At 40.3% G+C, this 20,386-nt stretch overlaps 1 protein-coding gene across 2 annotated transcripts in view; it reads right to left on the bottom strand.

Annotated features, from left to right (window-relative positions):
• The window catches only part of LOC130838281 (zinc finger protein 665-like), a 74,341-nt gene that overhangs the window by 18,782 nt on the left and 35,173 nt on the right, over positions 1 to 20,386 (bottom strand). Inside the window, exons 1-3 of one of the 2 annotated variants that reach the window (XM_057711137.1) lie at positions 6,115 to 6,301; positions 2,355 to 2,644; positions 74 to 145 (exon numbers count right to left, since the gene is read on the bottom strand). The exons of the other annotated variant lie outside the window; for it this stretch is intronic. The gene's annotated coding sequence lies outside the window, so the exon portion shown is untranslated. Of the gene's footprint in view, positions 1 to 73; positions 146 to 2,354; positions 2,645 to 6,114; positions 6,302 to 20,386 lie in introns of those variants that run through there. 2 annotated transcript variants of the gene reach the window in all.

The following is a 20,386-nucleotide window of genomic DNA, read 5'->3' on the forward strand; positions in this document are numbered from 1 at the left end:
GTCAGAGATTATTAGTCCAAATGGCATTTCAGGACTGAGAGGACTGAACAATACACTAAGAATATGATCTTACCTGAGAAAGAGCCTCCTCTTCTTCCTCTTCAGGGCTTCCTTCTCAGGCAACAGGAGTCTTAAGATGTCAATCCTGAGTGTCAAAATATGCCACTTAATGCTTAGAATCAACACACCCCCTTCCTGTGCCACAACCACACACACAGGGAAGCCCTCACCACGTGGAACAGGCAGTCCTCTGCTGTAAGGTTTTTGACCCCTTTCTTCTGAACTCACTCCCCGCCGGTTAAGCCCACACACAAGCTGCACAGTGGGCATCTAGGAAGGACTGACCCTCCACTTCAAGGCAGAGAGCCAGCCCTGACCAAATGCCACGCAGAGGACAGCCCCCCCCACCTCTCTCTAGTTTAAGGGCAGGATTCAGTCCTCAGAAACACATGAGCCAGAGCCCTAGTGTTCTGGGTTAGATACAGATTCGATCCCCTGAGAATACTTAAACATCATGGAGGCTGGGCCCCAGGCAGCCATGACCTAGAAGAAAAATCTATGGGAACTGGGCACAAAAGAGGTATCTAAAACTGGCTCAGCCATCTAATGTAAAGTCAGGGTTGAGCATCCTTCAGAGAGGTCAACCCCAGCACACCTCCCACCCTGGGGCCCTGCTCTGTCCTGGGGCGCTGCCCTGTATCTGGACAGTGGGAGGGGAAGGAGCAGAGAGAAATACACAGAGCAGGCATTACAGGCTGGGGCTGGGGTAGGAGTGTGGCTGGAAAGTTAAATGAGAGGCTCAGACGAGGCCCCACTGAGAATGGGGGCAGGTGTGTGATCAGAACAAAGATCTGGGGGAGGAAGATCACCATGTGCATTTGAGGGGTCAAAGAGTTCTAGGAATCCCTGAGGCAGTGGTGACCCTGACTCCGGGAAAAGCAAACACATCTGTGTGGCTCAACCTCAGTGAGAAGGGAGGAGAAAAGTAGATGAGGTCACATAAGTACTGGGGGAAGTAGATCAGCAAGGCCCATGGTCTTAAGATGTTTTTTCTTCCCCATCCCAAGTGAATTCTGGACACTATGTATTGTCTCATCCATCTCCAGTTAACGTCTAATTCTTTTTTATCTAAAGTTAAAACACAAATAATGTAATAGCCTGTACACCTGAAAAACATGCTGAGATGGTCACACTGGCCCCGAGAAGTATGAGGCGGCTCTATTGCTTTTTTGGCCGCAACGTGCTGCACGCGGAATTTCCTTGACCAGGGCTCGAACCCGTGCCCCTCTGCACTGGACACGCAGAGTCTTAACCACTGGGCCACCAGGGAAGTCCAAAAGTACGACACTGCTCTTAACGGAGATGAGCAGGACTGGGGGGGGGGGGGGGGACACAACTGGGGATTCCAGGAGGTCATGTCTGGACAATGCAGCGAGAAGATGCCTGTTACACGCCCCAGCAGAGATGTGAAGGATACAGCTGGACAACAGGAGTCTGCAGTTGAGAGGTGAGTCTGAGTTGGAGATATGGAACTGAGAGACGTCAAGGTGTCTAAAGCCATAAGATAGTCAATGTGTGTGGCCAAATAAGGTCCCCAGATTGAGCTGGGGGCCCTTCCCCAATCAGAGACCAGGGGAAGGGCAAAACCAGAAGAAACTGAGATGGGAACAAGGAGAAAAGAAAATTAAAACAGATAGCCAGATTTTAAACGATAGTTAAAATTTATTTGTAAATACTGGGATGTCCTGAAAGCCATGAAAAATATAGGTATATATCTCAAGGAAGAGGGAGTGATCAATGGTTGCCAACAGGACAAGACAAAGACTGTCAATTAAACACTGGGTTTAGAAACAGGGAGGACATTACAGCCTCTGAAAGGAAAGTGGAACAGTAGATAGGAAAGCTTGATTAGATGGGGTTCAAGCAACAGCTGGAGGCAAAAGTGATGAACTATGTTTGACAAATAGTGCCATCATGTCCTCTTACTTGAGGACTAATCACTGTTTATCTTGAGAACATGTACATAATGGGTTGCATCTGTTTGGCTATAAAAAAGGGTGAGATATCGTTCTGCCATGTGGGTATACGTCCAGGAGTGTAACTGCTGGATCATATGGTAATTCTATGTTTAATTCTTTGAGCAAATTACCATACTGTTTTCCACAGCTTCTACACCACTTTATCTCTGCAAGCAATGCAAAAGGTTTCAATCTCTTCACATTCTCTCCTACACTTGTTATTTTCAGTTTGTTTGATAACAGCCATCCCAGGGGGTGTGAAGTAATATCTCACTGTGGTTTTGATTTCTAGTTCCCTAACGACTGGGGATGTTGAGCATCTTTTCGTAAGCTTACCGGCCATGTGTATATCTTCTGTGGAGAAATGTCTACCCAAGTGTTTTCCCTCTTTTGTAGTTGGGTTGTTTGTTTTCCAGTTGTAGGAGGTCTTTATATACTCGAAATAATAATCCTTTACCAGAGATACGATTTGCAAAATTTTTTTCTTATTCTGTGGGTTGCCTTTTCACTCTGTTGATAGTGTTCTTTGATGCACAAAGTTTTTTATGTTGATGAAGCCTATTCAACTATGTTTTCCTCTGTTGCCTATGCTTTCTGGTGTCATATCCAGGAGACTGAGCTTCATCCTGAAAACAATGGGAAGCCAGTAGAGGGTTAAATGCAACGTACTGAAATGATCTAACTTCAGATTTACTTCTGATGCGGAGACAGAACTCTGACACAGACTATGTCTCTGGGCTCTGCATCTTTCCTAATAGTTTTCATCCTTGTTGTTGGCCTGGCACTCCTCTAAGCTTATAATTACAATGGTCACCCTCTTGCAGAAAAAGGCCACACAGATAAACATACAATATTGCCAATCATTTCAGGGATCACTGTCATTCAGAAACCCTGATCTTGTTTATCACCTTTATGTTGTAGGTAGGTTCACTGAGGCCCAGAAGGGAAGTTACCTTAAGAACATCTGAGCTGACCTGTGGCACAGCACAGGGAGCTCAGCTTGGTGCTCTGTGATGACCTAGATGGGTGGGATGGGAGTGGGAGGGAGGTCCAAGAAGGAGGGAATATATGTATACATATAGCTGATTCACTTCGTTGACAGCAGAAACTAACACAACATTGTAAAGCAATTATACTCCAATAAGTAAATAAATAAGTAAGTAAACAAACAAAACAAAAGAAGATCTGAGCTGAGTGAGAACTGCATGTAACGGAATTTTCAAAGGGTGGCCTAGAGCAGGCACTGGGCAGTCTGTCCTTACCACCTCATTCCCCTTTTAAAAATCCCAGGATCATCTTTAATACAGCTGAGCAAAAGACACCTCTTTTGTACTTTTAAATACACTGATCTCAAGCATTTACTCCCTCTTTTGCATAAAATCACAGTGAAACATTGAAGAAAAATAAAATAAAGAACACAGATTTGGGTGCTGAAACTTTTAAAGAGGGTTAGCTATGGAAAGAAACTCACTGCAAATCTCTTTGCCATGAATAGATGGCCTCTGTTAGAATAAAGTTTCAAGGCAATCCAGTCCATCCCTCAATATGTTCACAGAATGGACAAAACGGACTTGAGGGGAACATCTACTTTGTAGCTCACAGCTCACTAATTCAATAAGTCACATAAAGGGAAGAAAAGAAGCTGTTGAATATTAGACTAACTCATAACCTACGTTCTAACTCTTAAGATCATAGACAGCCTTACCAAGTATATATTGAAATAGTCTAAAATTATTTACTAAGTACTAAAGAACGTTTTAACCTATGACAAAGGGTAGAAAGAATTCAGGGCTTATAATCAGAACCAGATACAATATATTGAAAAGAGAAAACAATTTGGGGCTTTTTTTTATCTAATGACTTCTGGATCAAATTTTTTAAAAAATTGAGACTACCTCATATTTAGAAAAGAATGATAAGAGCTGGTTATCACAACAAGTCAACAAAACTCATTTCAGAAGTGAATGATTTCCAGAACAGCCAGAATTCAGTATACTAAGATTTAATTCAATATGCCTAAAAAAATGCATTAAATGTAAGAGGGGTAGAAAGAAAAATGTACATCTACATAAAAGAAAAGAAAGCAATTGTTTTACTATTCCTTTGGAGAGCATCATATAGGGACAGAGTCACTAATTTTAGGTCCCAGTTCCCCTCCCTCACACCATTCCAAGAAAAGATGGAGACCCTAACTCTTGCCTTGAGTAAGGGTTGCAAATGGAAGCTACATTCTGAGACAAATAATGATAAAATGCAGAAGCCTTAGAAATAGGAAGTTTGCAATTCTCATTCTCATCTGTAAAAGGAAAACAATTAACCAAATTTTAAATTCAATATATAATGTAACAAGTCAATACATCACAACTTAATCAGCCATATCTCAACCAACTCACCACTCATGCAGAATCGCTTTCCCCTTCTTTCACCCTACTGTGTAATTCTGTCTATTAATCGGCTTATGTCTCCCTTTCCTTGTTTCTCTCCACTGTTTTTCCTTTTCTGTGTTTCCTCTCACATCCCCTGCTCCTCCCCTTTTCTCTATCCCTTTCCTTACACCTGTTTTGCACAAGTCTTAAAACCTACTTCAACTTCACTTTCTCCTCTCCAGCCTAGTCCCAATCTCTATGTGTCTGCCTTTTTCTCCCCCCATTTCTGTGCTCCCTCTGCTCTCCATTACATTGTCTTTCCTATCACACCCCCTCTGCCCCGACTCACTGCCATCCCTAGCCGCCTAGGCTCTCTCAGTGCTGTGTCTCACTCTGCCAATCCTAAGGCCCTGTGCTGTCCTTGCACTCAGCTCCCCCAACTCTTTTTCTCCTAACCACTCTGTCTGCCTCAAGTGCCTTGACCTTCCTGGGGAAGAGGAAAATGAGAAACTTGCACTCAGCTACAAATAACTTCATGCTCCTTCTGCTTCTGTAAGATATGGTTGCTGCGCAGAGAGGAACAAAATGACCTAGCAATCAACTGTAACCATAAGATGTTCTGATAAGCATGGAATGTTCTGCTCCTTCAAGTTTCTGTTTGGAAACTCCCTGCGCGGAACCCATAGCAACTCCCGCGCTCTGTAACTGCCCATAGCCCATAAAAACCAGGTAACCAATCAACCAATGCCAACTGTAACCTTGTGCACTGACCCCTACAAGGTAAAGCTCACCCTCAGCTCGCGGCCCCAGAACTTTAGAGCGTCAGCTCGTCTGGGACCAACGGCTTAATAAACCTGAGTTCTCCAACCCTCCGAGTGTGGTGCTTGGTTTCTCCACGGACTGATTTTCGCAATAGTGGCCCCCACTTCCACTAACCAAGGGTCTCTCCCTATTTTGCTCCCCTTCATCTTTCTGGAGCTCCTCCCTTTCCTCTATGTTTCTCTCTTCTCTTTTCTCCCCTTGCTACTTTCCGGAGTTCTTCCCTTTCACTTTGTCTCTTTTCAAGTCCTTCCCAGATCCCAGATCCCCTATCTTGCCTTCTCTCTATGGACAGCCTCACGGGTCTTTTCTCCCTCTCACTTTTCTGTCTCTCCTCACTCTCCCTGTTTCTCTTTCTCCTGACCCGCCTCACTCCCTTGCCCTGCCGCTTTCCTGGCCTCGCTTTGCGATCATCACCTCCACAAAGCCCCAGAGGCCCGCGTGGCGAAGGTGATTTGCTCTTGGGGCACCCCGACTTCTTCAGTCCTAAATCCCATCCTTCTGAAAAGTGTGCCCTTCCGGGACACTAGAACTCTTTTTAAAGGCGGGGAGGGGGAGGGACGAGGGGCTGGTTCTCAGGAAGGCGGTGGGGTCTGCAGAATCCCAGGGCCAGGGAGAGAAGCCAGGCCTCTCTGGGCCAAGACGGACGGGGACGAGGGGAGAGGCGCACAGTGTTCGCCTCCATCTCAAAAGCCCATCTTCCCCCGACGCTAAACACCGCGGGCTGGGAGGGGTGGTCACGGAAGGCTTTCACCGCAACACCGCGCGGCGGGCGGCACTACCGGCCTGAAGGCCCCAAGTCCACGCGCGGGGACGGCCTCACAAAGACTTTCACCCAAAACCAACGGGGACCCCGACCCTGCAGGCCGTGGTCAGGCTTGGGGAACGCTCACCCGGACGCCAGAACTTACCCAAGGTGAGAGGCGCGGGAACTTCCGCGTCCGTAGCAACCCCAAGTCCCCAGGAGTGTAGGGCCGCGGACTAGAGACACTCAGCTTTAAACTCTAAAAGACAAAAGGTCGCAGACGCCGGCGTGACCTCAAACGCCGGCGTGACCGCAAACCCCCGCATGACCTCAGAAACCCGCGAGCCTCTTCCGGGCGGCCGGACATTGCGCGCGCACGCGCGCTCCTTCCGGGCCTGCTGGGGGCGGGGCCTAGGCGGAGCGCCACGGAAAAGGGCGTTGATAGCGGCCAGGACTGGGCGGGGATCGCGGAAGGGCGGGGCAGAGCCGGGGCGGGGCCTGGACACCCCTTAGCTGTTCCCTGAGGGCCGGCGGTCCGGGAACTCGCGCCTGGACTCGGAGTCGCTGTGGGGCGATGGTTGGGTGCAGGAATGTCTCCTGCGATTAAAATGTAACTTCATGTAATTAAGCAAGGAGTGCAGTTGTCTGTGCCGGAAGTGCACACACGAATGTGAAATGCAAACCTCTGCGGGTGGGACGTGGGCCGCTTGGTGGGGACGTCTGTCAGAGCATCACATCTATTTCCACCTCTCACTTCCCCTGTGCTCAGTCCTGGGCTCAGCTCCAGGAACTTTCACAGCACAAGACCTGACAGTGGGCGTTAGAGGAATGAGGCATGGGATGACTTGGTCACCAACCATTGCTTTCAGAATGTTAAAAAGGAAAAATTGATAACAGACTGTGTTGTTTTTTTAGTACTTGTTAAATTCCATTCCACACTTGAGGTGAATGATAAACTCAAATACCTTTGAGAAAAATTTTTGAGACGTCATAATTCGTCAGTAATTTCTAAATATACCAATTTCTAATTCACTTTACATCTATCCAACAGTAACTAGGAAGAATATTTTTGATAAAAATATTGTTTTACAATTTAGCTCTTTTGTTTATTTTCTATTTCTCAGTGTTCTGTCAGGTGTGAATAACAAACCCTGTATGTACTCTTTAGAAAACTATTGAAGTTATTTTCACCTTAAAACTACTACTGCCATAATATTGCATTTGATAGGGATGTCTATATTATTTTATATGAACCCTAAAGGAGGCTAACTAGATTCATCAAATCTCTAATGGTCTTATTTATACCTACAATAAACACTAAGGCAATATCCCTGAGTTAATATCCACCATGAATATATGTTTCTTTCAAATCCCTAAACGTAGATTTCTCTCCAGTAAGAATTTTTTGATGCCTTAGAGGGCCAGGACAGGAAGAGAGGGAGGGAGTCGCTGTAGGGAGGGGATTTGGGGATATATGTATAAATACGCTGATTTGGTGTGAATCAAAAGCTGGTACCAGAGTGTAAAGCAATTATAGTCCCATGAAGAGCTTAAAAAAAAACATTTTGAATAAAAAATCTTTTAACATATTTAATCTGTAAGGTTTCACTGCAGTATATATTATATAATCTTTCACAAGGTTTAAGCATTGATTATGGCTTTTGGATGTTCATTACACTTGAATTAACTAATACTTAGGGAGGCTTGAGCATCATTACTCATAAATTCAAAAGATTTCACTCCCAAAATAATATCGCGACGATCTCCCAGGGATTGAATTTAGGACGAGAACTTAGCCACACACATCTTTTTAAAGATTACTCTTGGGTATTTATTTCCTGATGTTTAGTAATGTTTGGTTTGGGGTTAAATACATCGTCCCATTCATTATAATTTTAAGATCTCCCCCAGTGTGCATTTCTGATGACCAATGACGATTCTTGCTGCCTAAAGACCTTCCAAATTCATCGCGTTCTTTTTTTCTTTTTTCTAAATTGTATAACTCTAATATTTTTTTATCGAGGAAGAATGGATCAAAACTTTACCATGTTTATTGCCAAGACTGGTTTTGACACAAGGACGGATTCTTCCCAGTTGTGAAACTAAGGAACCATTTTGATACATTTCTTAACGTGATTACATTTATTCTATGCATGCTCAATTTTAAATCTCTGTAATTCACTCAGAATTAACTGAATGCTCAATCCAATCCTATTATTCAAATTAGTCCATGCATTTCTTCCCTGCACTAGACACACTTTTTTTTTAATTAAAAAAATATATATATAGTGTCAGGGATAGATTTTTAGATCTTTAGAAGGTAGATTATATAAATTATGCCATATTATGTATTATTGCCAACTAGCCATGTTGGCACAAAAGAGATTTCAGCATGGACTCCCATGTTCTCATGCAAATAAATAAATGGATGGTGAAACTTTTCTTCAAACAGAACAGCTGGAGAGAAGGCAATCATAGATGAAACTCATGAATCCACCTTATTTAAGGGAAGTTTTGTTGCTTGTTAAATTTACAAGGGAGCAAAATAAACTAATTCACAAGAAAAAAAAAGGATATTTCCTTAACCACAGGAAGATTTTGACATATGTCTCCCTGCAGTATTATAAAAACAGATGCAAATCATTAAAGATTGTTAAAGGGTTGAAAATAAAGACTTCAAAAATTTGAAAAACACAGGAAATAGTTTGACCTAGTGCATTAAACTCTGTATCAGAGAGAGATATTACATTTTTTAAGCACCCTGTAATATATAATATTTACTACTACCAAAATTTCTTAAAATATCTGGACTTAGGTAAGGAGATACTTTATACAAAAGATGATTGCAAACAGAGAGAATGCTCAACCAACCATGTATAAATAAGAATAGCTTCAGCATCCAGGCACTAATCATAATTCTTTCAAGACAATTTTTTCTTCATTTAATAAAAAATACTTCTATTAAAATTATACAACTCTAGAAAAAAACCGCCAGAAACAGAAGGGATATGGGTAAACAGGAACCTTCATTTGCTGCCAGGGAAAATAGAAATTGAATGATACAACCTTTTGGAAGAGCAAATTGGCAATATTAAGTACAGAGATGTGGGACTCCAAAAGCAGCAGTTTCACTGTAGTCAGATGAGCTAGAGAAATTCTCAGATAAATGCACAGAGATATGTTCAATGCAGCACTATTGTTACTAAAAGAAGAAAAAAGAATCTAAATGTATATTAATTTTAAAATAGAAAATCAAATTCACAAGGGGAATATTATTCAATAAATAAAATGAACCAATTCAATCTACGTGTATCAACATGCTGAATAAATTTTAAAGTCATGCTAAATAACCACGATGAGCTGCAGGAGAATATGCACAGTATGATGTAATTTATACAAATTTATAATTTTACAAAATTATATATATTTTAAAAGTGATCTGTGAAAAAAGTATAAAACCACAGAAGTATACTGTTTACGATGCTTGTCAAAATCCCCGGTGACTCCCTTCTTTAGGCTAAGCCTAATTTGGGTGCTTTTAAAAATAAGTGATGAGGTAGAAGTTTCATATTTTCAAAAGACCACAGATCACTCAAAGATTTTAAAAAACTTTTGATTCTTTCTGCAAAAATTTTCAGACATGACCACTCTGATTTCATCATCCTATGTATGAAATTTCTTCTTTTCATGTGTCCAAGTGAATCTGAACGCCCCTGCCCTCATGACCATCACCATTGATGTAGAGGACTTTCACCCCAATGAACGTATGCTTCCAAGTGGACAAAAAGAGGTACTATGGCTGTTTAGAAAATCACCTCTACTGGGGTCAAAATAAATTATAGTATAATATAGAATATATATAATCATATCCTCATTTGAGCCAAGTTTGATGGGTAGATTCCTCTCTGTTCTCTATTAGCAACATTAATCAGAAGGGTGGCGGGGAGGGTTTGGGGGAATGAATTGGTAGATAGTACACTTTAAGTATATGCAGTTTATTGTATGTTAACTGTATCTCAATAAAAGTTCTTAAAAATAAATAAAGCCATTAAGCTTAAAAAGAGATAACAGTTGACATACAATAAACTGCATATATTTAGTGTACAATTTGATATTTTTTTCTTATTAGTAATGTATATATGGTAATCCCAATTTCCCAATTCATTCCCCCCTCAACCACCCTCCTCCCCCCACTTTCCCCACTTGCTATCCATATATTTGTTCTCTACATCTGTGTTTCTATTTCTGCCTTGCAAACTGGTTGATTTGCACCATTTTTCTATATTCCACATATATGTGTTAATACACGATATTTGTTTTTCTCTTTCTGACTCACTTCACTCTGTATGACAGTCTCTAGGTCCATCCACGTCTCTACAAATGTCCCAGTTTCATTGCTTTTTACAGCTGAGGAATATTCCATTATATATATGTACCACATCTTTTTAATCCATTCATCCATTGATGGACATTTAGGTTGCATCCATTTCCTGGTTCTTAAAAATCATGCTGCAATGAACATTGGAGTGCATGTGTCTTTTTGAATTCTGGTGTTCTCTGGGTATATGCCCAGCAGTGGGATTGCTCGGACATTTTTAGTTTTGAGAGGAACCTCCATACTGCTCTCCATAGCGGCTGCATCAATTTACATTCCCACCAACAGTGCAAGAGAGTTCCCTTTGCTCCACACCCTCTCCAGCACTTACTGTTTGTAGATTCTCTGATGATGCGCATTCCGACCCGTGTGAGGTGATACCTCATTGTCATTTTGATTTACATTTCTCTAATAATTAGTGATGTTGAGCAGCTTTTCATGTGCCTCTGGCCATCCGTATGTCTTCTTTGGAGAAATGCCTATTTAGGTCTTCTGCCAATTTTTTGATTGGGTTGTTTGTTTTTTTGATATTGAGCTGGATGAACTGTTTATATATTTTGGAGATTAATCCTTTGTGTGTTGATTCATTTGCAAATATTTTCTCCCATTCTAAGGGTTGTCTTTTCATCTTGATTATACAATCCTTTGCTGTGCAGAAGCTTTGAAGTTTCATTAGGTCCCACTTATTTATTTTTGTTTTTGTTTCCATTACTCTAGGGGGTGGATCAAAAAAGATCTCGCTGTTATTTACATCACAGAGTGTTCTTCCTATGTTTTCCTCTAGGAATTTTCTAGTGTCTGGCCTTACATTTAGGTCATTAATCCATTTTGAGTTTATTTTTATGTATGGTATTAAAGAGTGTCCTAATTTCATTCTTTTACACGTAGCTGTCCAATTTTCCCGGCACCACTTATTGAAGAGGCTGCCTTTTCTCCACTGTATACCCTTGCCTCCTTTGTCCTAGTTTAGTTGACTGTAGTTTATCTCTGGGCTTTCTCTCCTGTTCCATTGATCTATATTTCTGTTTTTGTGCCAGCACCATACTCTCTTGATCACTGTAGGCTTGTAGTATAGCCTGAAGTTAGGAAGCCTGATTCGACCAACTCCGTTTTTCCTTCTCAAGATTGCTTTGGCTATTCAGGGTCTTTTGCGTTTCCATACAAATTGTAAAATTTCTTGTTCTAGTTCTGTGAAAAATGCCATTGGTAATTTGATCGGGATTGCATTGAATCTGTAGATTGCTTTGGGTAGTGTAGTCATTTTCACAGTGTTGATTCTTCCAATCCAAGAACATGCGTGGTATGTCCCTCCATCTGTTTGTGTCATCTTTGATTTCTTTCATTAGTGTCTTATAGTTTTCTGAGGTCTTTTACCTCCTTGGTTAGGTTTATTCCTAGGTATTTTATTCTTTTTGGTGCAACGGTGAATGGGATTGTTTCCTTCATTTCTCTTTCTGATCTTTCATTGTTAGTGTGTAGAAATGCAAGAGATTTCTGTGTGTTAATTTTGTATCCTGCAACTTTACCAAATTCATTGATGAGCTCAAGTAGTTTTCTGGTGGCATCTTTAGGATCTTCTATGTATAGTATCAGGTCATCTGCAAACAGTGACAGTTTTACTTCTTTTCCAATTTGGATTCCTTTTGTTTCTTTTTCTTCTCTGATTGCTGTAACAAGGACTTCCAAAATTATGTGGAATAGTAGTGGAGAGATTGGACATCCTTGTTTCAAAACAACTTTTGCAACCTTTTGGGGTTTTGCCTTTATCAACCCCTGCCTTTTCTCTCCTCCTCGGAATACATTTTCAATCCCTACTCGAATGTTTATTCTACCAAATTGCAATTCTCACACCCCATAAAATGCTTTTCTTTGTAGCTCTGTGAATTTTGTTTGACACATCCCACAGAACCTGGGAGATGGGGTGCTATCTTCTTCGATGTTTCCATTTCAAAGAGAAGCCTCCTAGGTCCTTCGAAGACATTCTTGAGTTATAATTCCAACAAACTATCTGTTTTTCAAGAGGATTTACATACATGTCAAAGGAAGGAGAAAATACATGTTTTCTACAGTTTCCTAAAGCTTTAGGAAAAATATGAGGAGGGATCTCTTCCCTCATTTTCAACAGGGAGAATTAATCTCATTTTTAATTTGTATTTGTCTCAATATTGCTGAGTGATTTTCCTAGGAAAATCTCTTTCCCGACCTCCTACACATATCCCTTGTGCTGTTCAAAGCCCTAACTGGGAAGATGGTCTCATGCCCTCAAACACTCCCAGGCTCCTTAAGGACATGTCTGCTGTAGTGCTCCAAGTGCAGCCCTAGATGCTGCATCCTCTCCCTGGGCCTGGGATTCTGTAGATCACACTCCTTCCCTGAGAGTCCCCATCCTCAGGGTCTCCTGGGTAGGGATCTGCCTCTCCCCAGAACTTCCCTTGGCAGCCATTGGCTTGGGAAGTCTCCTGACCCCTGTGCTCTGAGAGGCGACAACTTCCTGTTCTGTGATGCCATGAGTTTCTTGTGTCCCATGTCACATCAAACGACTGTGATGGCTGTTCCAATTCCAATTCCCACCGGAAATTCCAATTCCCACCAGAAGTTCCAATTCCCACTGGAAAGTGTCCTTCCCAGTAGGGTGGCATTTTTATTCCATTCCTTTTTCCCAAATTTGATCTCAAATCATTTTTTTTAATTTTCAAAGTACTTCTCTGTTAAAATGTGCCAGATTCAGAGTATCAGGTTTCTATGATTTTCTAATTCTTATTAAATATTGAATATATTATTTGACATTTTACTATATAATTTTACACTAATTTTAAAGTCCACTTGGTAAGGATGTCCAAGACGTTTTATATTGATCACAACTTAGTTTAACCAGTTTAGCCTAATACTCAACAGCTTCGTTTCTTCCCTTAATTTGCTACATTAGTGAAATTATTTCCAAGTTTCTTTGCTCTTTTCTACACATGTTGAAGGATTCACAAGATTGACTTACAGTTTTGTTCCAACGGAGCCCATCTGTTCCTGTTGCAGGAATTGCTCAGAGCTTATCTGAACATCTTTCATATTTTTTAGCACTAATAACTAGGTCTCAGCTCCACATTAAAAAAAAATACTGCGACTTTATAGGAAAAACAAAAAACCAGAAATGTCTGTTTGACCATTGAAGAAGTTTCCCTTGCTCAGGCACATGAAAACTTACTGGAATTTTTACACTTATGGTCAGAAAATCAAACCCTGTCTGCTCTCCCCTCGTGAACAGTGGGCCTTTCTTTGTTGGAGGATTTTTGATAACTGATTCCATCTCCTTACTTGTCATCAGTCTGTTCAGATTTTGTGATTCAGTCATGGTAGATTTTTTTAAATTAATTAATTAATTGGCTATGTTGGGTCTTCATTGCTGCACACGGGCTTTCTCTAGTGACTCCAAGCATGGGTTCCTCATTGCAGTGGCTTCCCTTGTTGTGGAGCATGGGCTCTAGGTGCGTGGGCTTCGATAGTTGAGGCTCATGGACTCAATAGTTGTGGCTCTCAAGCTCTAGAGCACAAGCTCAATAGTTGTGGCACACAGGCTTAATTGCTCCGTGGCATGTGAAAGCTTCCTGAAGCAAGGCTCGAACCCATGTCCCCTGCATTGGCAGGGGGGTTCTTAATCACTGCGCCACCTAGGAAGTCTGATGGTTAATATTTCTAGAAATTTATTTTTCTAGGTTATCAAACTGGTCACACTGTTTATAGATAGTTTGTATTTGTGTTGTTTGTTGTAATGTCTCTACTTCCATTTCTGATTTTGGGTCTTCTTTATTAGCGTAAGTAAAATTTTATCAATTTGATATTTTTTAAATCTAGTCATTAGTTTCCTTGCCATTTTCTTTTTTTTTTTTTTCTGGTCTGTATTTTATTTATCTTTGTGCTGATCTCTGATATTTCCTTCCTTCTGCTAACTTGAGCTTAGTTTTTTTTCTTCTTTTCCAGACATTTGAGCAGTAAATTAGGTTGTTTTTGTTTGTTTTTTTAAATGCATATATTGTTACCAGCTCCCCTCTTAGAACTCCTTTTGCTGCATCCCGTAAGTTTTGGCATGGTATTTTCATTTTCACTTGTTTCAAGATGTTGATTTCTCTTCTGACTTCTCCTTTGACACAGAATATCTTTTTCCATCCATTCACTTTAAGCCTATGTGTATCCTTAAATCTTAAAGTCTGAAGTGAGTCTCTTATAAGCAGCATGAAGTTGGGTCTTTTTTTTTTTTCTTTAAATCTGCCAGTCACTGTCTTTTGATTGGAGAATTCAATTCATTTACATTCAGACTAATTATTGATAGGTAAAGACTTACTAATGCCAACTTAGTTTTTTTAAAGGTTGTTTTGTAGTTCCCTTCTTCCTTTCTTCCTCTCTTGCTGACTTCCTTTAGAAATTTATTGTAGTCTATAGTGGTATGCTTTCATCCGCTTTTCTTTTTTTGTGTGTGTGTATCTACTGTAGGTTTTTAATTTTTGGTTACTATGAGGCTTACATAAACCATCTCAGAAATAAAAGTCAATTTTACACTAATAACAACTTTGCATTAAAAAAAAAACCTTTCCCTTTAATTTCCCCTGACATTCTACATTTCTGCTGTCACAATTTAACTCTATTTATATATTAACAAATATTATATAGTTATTTTTAATACTTTTTCCTTTTAATTTTTATACTTGAGCTAAGTCATTAGCATACCACTCTTACTACAGTATTGGAGTATTCCAAATTTAATTATATACTTCACTTTACCAGTGTGCTTTCTATTTTTTTTTTTTTGGCACACGGGCTTAGTTGCTTCGCGGCATGTGGGATCTTCCTGGAGCTAGGATCGAACCCGTGACCTCTGCATTGGCAGGCGGACGCTTAACCACTGTGCCACCTAGGAAGCCCATGCTTTCTATCTTGATGTTACCAATTGGCTTTTTTCAATTTGAAGCTCAATGTCCAGGGATTCTCAAAACAGTATTTCAAAAGCACTTTAAACAATTATACTGTATAAAGGGTCCTATATGTGCAATAGAAAGGAATGTGTACGCAGTTGTTAGCATGAGGAAAATTGTGGTCTTTCCCAACCAAGGGAAAAGAAACTTCAAGAGTAAACATTCAATTGTGAACTAGTCTTTTTTTTTTTTAAGCTCTTTATTGGAATATACTTGCTTTACACTCTTGTAACAGTTTTTGAGGTACAACAAAGTGAATCATCTGTATTTATGCATATATCCCCTCCCTCCCGCAGCTTCCTCCCACCCTCCCTGTCCCGGCGCTCAACGGCATCACTCATCATCGAGTATATCTCCCTTTGTTATACAGCAACTTCCCACTAGCTATCTTTTTTACATTTGGTAATGTATATATGACTATGCTACTCTCTCACTTCATCCCAGCTTCCCTTTAGCCACCCCCCCACCCCCATGTCCCCCAGTCCATTCTCTGCATTTGCATCTTTATTCTTGCCCTGTCATTGGGTTCATCAGTACCATTTTATTAGATTCCATATATATGAGTGAGCATAGTTTGTTTTTCTCCTTCTGGCTTACTTCGCTCTGTATGATAGTCTCTAGGTCTACACACCTAATTACATATAGCTCAATTTCATTCCTTTTTATGGCTGAGTCATATTCCATTGTATATATGTGCTGTATCTTCTTTATCCATTCATCTGTTGATGGGCATTTAGGTTGCTTCCATGTCCTGCCTATTGTAAATAGTGCTGCAATAAACATTATGGTACATGTTTCTTCTTGGATTATGGTTTTCTCTGGGTATATGCCCAGTAATGAGATTACTGGATCATATGGTAGTTCCATTTTTAGTTTTTTAAGGAACTTCCATTCTGTTTTCCATAGTGGCTGTACCAACTTACATTCCCACCAACAGTGCAGGAGAGTTCCCTTTTCTCCACATCATCTCCAACATTTATTGTTTCTAGATTTTTTGATGATGGCCATTCTGACCAGTGTGAGGTGATACCTCATTGTGGCTTTGACTTGCATTTCTCTAATGATTAGTGATGTTGAGCACCTTTTCATGTGTTTGTTAGCCATCTGCATGTCTTCTTGGATAAATGTCTGTTTAGGTGTTCTGCCCATTTGTGGATTGCATCATTTTTTTTTTTGATATTAAGCTGCATGAGCTGCTTGTATACTTTGGTGATTAATCCTTTGTCAGTTGCTTCGTTGGCAAGTATTTTATCCCATTCTGAGGGTTGTCCTCTTGTCTTGTTTATGGTTTCCTTCACTATGCAAAAGCTTTTTTTTATTTTATTTCCATTATTCGAGGAGGTGGGTCAAAAAGGATTTTGGCATCTATACTCATTAATGATGTTGGTCTGTAATTTTCTTTTCTTAGGACATCTTTGCCTGGTTTTGATAGTAGGGTGATGGTGGCTTCGTAGAATGAATTTGGGAGTGTTCCTGCTTCTGCTATGAAATTGAGACTGTGATTAAAAATCTCCCAACAAACAAAAGCCCAGGGCCAGACGGATTCGCAGGTGATTGTATCAAATATTTAGAGAAGAGCTAACACTTATCCTTCTCAAACTCTTCCAATATAGCAAAAGGAAGAACATTCCCAAACTCATTCTACAAGGCCACCATCACCCCGATACCAAAAACAGGCAAAGACGTCACAAAAAAAGAAAATTACAGACCAATATCACTGATGAATATAGATGCAGAAATCCTCAACAAAATACTAGCAAACAGAATCCAATAGCACATCAAAAAAATCATACACCATAATCAAGTGGGGTTTAGCCCTGGAATGCAAATATTCTTCAATATACACAAGTCAATCAATGTGGTACATCATACTAACAAACTGAAGGATTAAAACCATATGATAATCTCAATAGATGCAGAAAAGGCTTTTGACAAAATTCAACATACATTTATGATAAAAGCTCTCCAGAAAGTGGGTATGAAAGGAAGTTACCTCAACATAATAAATGCCATATATGACAAACCAACAGCCAACATCATACAAAATGCCAAAAAACTGAAAGCACTCCCTCTAAGAACAGCAACAAGACAACGGTGCCCACTCTCACCACTCTTATTCAACATACTTTTCGAAGTGTTACCGACAGGAATCAGAGAAGAAAATGGAATAACAGGAATTCCAACTGGGAAAGAAGTAAAACTGTCACTCTTTGCAGATGACATATTATACATAGAAAACCCTAAAGATGGTACTGGAAAACTCCTAGCACTAATTGTTGAATTTAGTCAACTAGTAGAATATAAAAATAATGCACAGAAATCCCTTGCATTCCTATACACTAACAATGAAAGAGGAGAAAAAAATTAAGGAAACAATCCCACTTACCATTGCAACAAAAAGGATAAAATACCTAGGAATAAACAAGACGCTGATGAAAGAAATCAAAGACGATACAAACAGACGGAGGGACATACCATATTCTTGCATTGGAAGAATCAACATTGTGAAAATGACTATACTACCCAAAGCAATTTACAAATTCAACGCAATCCCTATCAAATTACCAACAGCATTTTTCACAGAACTAGAACAAGAAATTTTATGATTTGTATGGAAATGCAAAAGACTCTGAATAGCCAAAGCAATCTTGAGAAGGAAAGATGCAGCTGGAGGAATCAGACTCCCTGACTACAAACTATACTATAAGGCCACAGTGATCAAAACAGTATGATACTGGCACAAAAACAGAAATATAGATCAATGGAACAGAATGGAGACCCCGGAGGTAAACCCACGCACATATGGGGACCTTATCTTTGACAAAGGAGGCAAGAAAATACAATGGCAAAAAGATAGCCTCTTCCATAAGTGGAACTGGGAAAACTGGACAGCCACATGTAAAAGAATGAAATTAAAACACTTCCTAACAACATACACAAAAATAAACTCATAATGGATTCAAGAGCTAAATGTAAGGCCAGACAGTATAAAACTCTTAGAGGAAAACATAAGCAGAACACTCCATGACATACATCAAAGCAAGATCCTTTTGGACCCACCTGCTAGAATAATGGAAATAAAAACAAAAACAATCAAAAGGGACTTAATGAAACTTCAAAGCTTTTGCACAGCAAAAGAAACCATAAACAAGACAAGAAGGCAGCCCTCAGAATGGGAGAAAATACTTGCCAATGAAGCAATGGACAAAGGATTAATCTCCAAAATATACAAGCAGCTCATGCAGCTTAATATCAAAAAACCAAATAACCCCATCCAAAAATGGGTAGAAGACGTCAATGGACATTTCTCCAAAGAAGACATGCAGTTGGCTAATAAACACATGAAAAGATGCTCAACATCACTAATCATTAGAGAAATGCAAGTCAAAACCAGAATGAGTTATCACCTCACACCGGACAGAATGGCCATCATCAAAAAATCTAAAAACAAGAAATGCCGGAGAGGGTGCAGAGAAAAGGGAACCCTCCTGCACTAATGTAAGTTAGTACAGCCACTATGGAAAATAGTATGAAGTCTCCTTAAAAAATGAAAAATAGAAATACCCTATGACCCAGTATTCCCACTGCTGGGCATATACCCTGAGAAAACTGCTGGGCATATACCCTGAGCAAACCATAATCCAAAAAGAAACGTACCACAATGTTCATTGCAGCACAATTTACAATAGCCAGGACACGTAAGCAACCTAAATGCCCATCAACAGATGAATGCATAAAGAAGATGTGGCACACATTTACAATGTATTAGATGTCTTTAGTCTAAAATCATACATGACGACTTCCCTGCTGGCGCAGTGGTTAAAAATTCACCTGCCAATGCAGGGGACACAGGTTTGACGCCTGGCCTGCGAAGAGTCCACATGCCGTGGAGCAACTAAGCCCATGCACCACAACTACTGAGTCTTCTTCATCTGCCACATTTCGTCAGACATGTGGTATCTGAAAGATTTGTTTACAGAGTTAATTTCATTCAACAACCACTCTCTACCACAATGTCTCCAATCTAGGCCTGAGAAAGTATCATAATCTCCTCCTAATACCAGTATCTGGTGATCAGTCTTGCCTAGAAACTCTTTACAATCAGGACAAAATGTGATTTCCCAGATTCTCAGAAACCCACATGTGCCACATTCCTGACTCTGTCATTTGTACATCAGAATGCACCCCCACTAGAAGCCTAACCCTTGGAGTGATAAGAGGGAGCTTCCTTGTAAGTTCCTCCCTGCATTTCCAAAGAGCTCTGTATTTGTGCTTTCCACAGATTCTCTCTCTCACTAAAAAAAAAACAACACAGCATCACTGTATTTCAGTAGTTCTCCCATCACTCTCAGGGCTGACTGCCTGAATGAACCCTCTGGTCCACAGACACCTCTCCTCTCTACCTCAGTTAAGTGACCAGAATGTTGCATTTTAATCTTCTCAGTGGCCTCAGGTTCTTCAGTATAATTTTACTTCTCATTGCATTAGAAACATTCAAAAGCACTCAGAACGTTTACCAGGTCCTGCATGGATGACACAGGGTGAGGAGAACAGTGAGAACACTGTAGTCATAACAGAGACAAGGAAGGATCATGACGGTGACTCACATGTAGCAAAGATGACCATGAGGACAATTCAGGACCTGGAGATAATTAGGAAATACAACGTGGAGATGTTTCTCCTAAATCCAGATGTCAGTTGCATAACAAGAAAATACATAGCAGCCCTCCACATGCAGAACTCAGGCAGCTCTTCCTCCTGCAGGTTTTCTGTCTCTTGCTTCAGGGGATCGCATCACTCTGTTCACGTATTTTTCTTTTAATTATGGAGGAATTATTATACACCCACCAGCTTCATGTTTGTTTGCTGACTTCATATAAACACTGAAACAACCCCATGACGTACAAAGTTTCTAGGTTTTCTCCTGGTCAATTTTCATAGTGAACTCATGAACTCTGATGAAGTCAATTATAAGAAGCTATAAGAAACAATAACGTAAAATGTTGTCTTAGATCTCCTCCAAATAAGAAGGAGGAAATGAAAAGTGATAATTAAACAAAATCCGCTGAATATGCTCACTGGGAAATTACTCTCTTCTTGAA

This window comes from Hippopotamus amphibius, chromosome 16 (genome assembly GCF_030028045.1).
Source record: "Hippopotamus amphibius kiboko isolate mHipAmp2 chromosome 16, mHipAmp2.hap2, whole genome shotgun sequence".
In the NCBI taxonomy this organism is placed as follows: Eukaryota; Metazoa; Chordata; class Mammalia; order Artiodactyla; family Hippopotamidae; genus Hippopotamus; species Hippopotamus amphibius.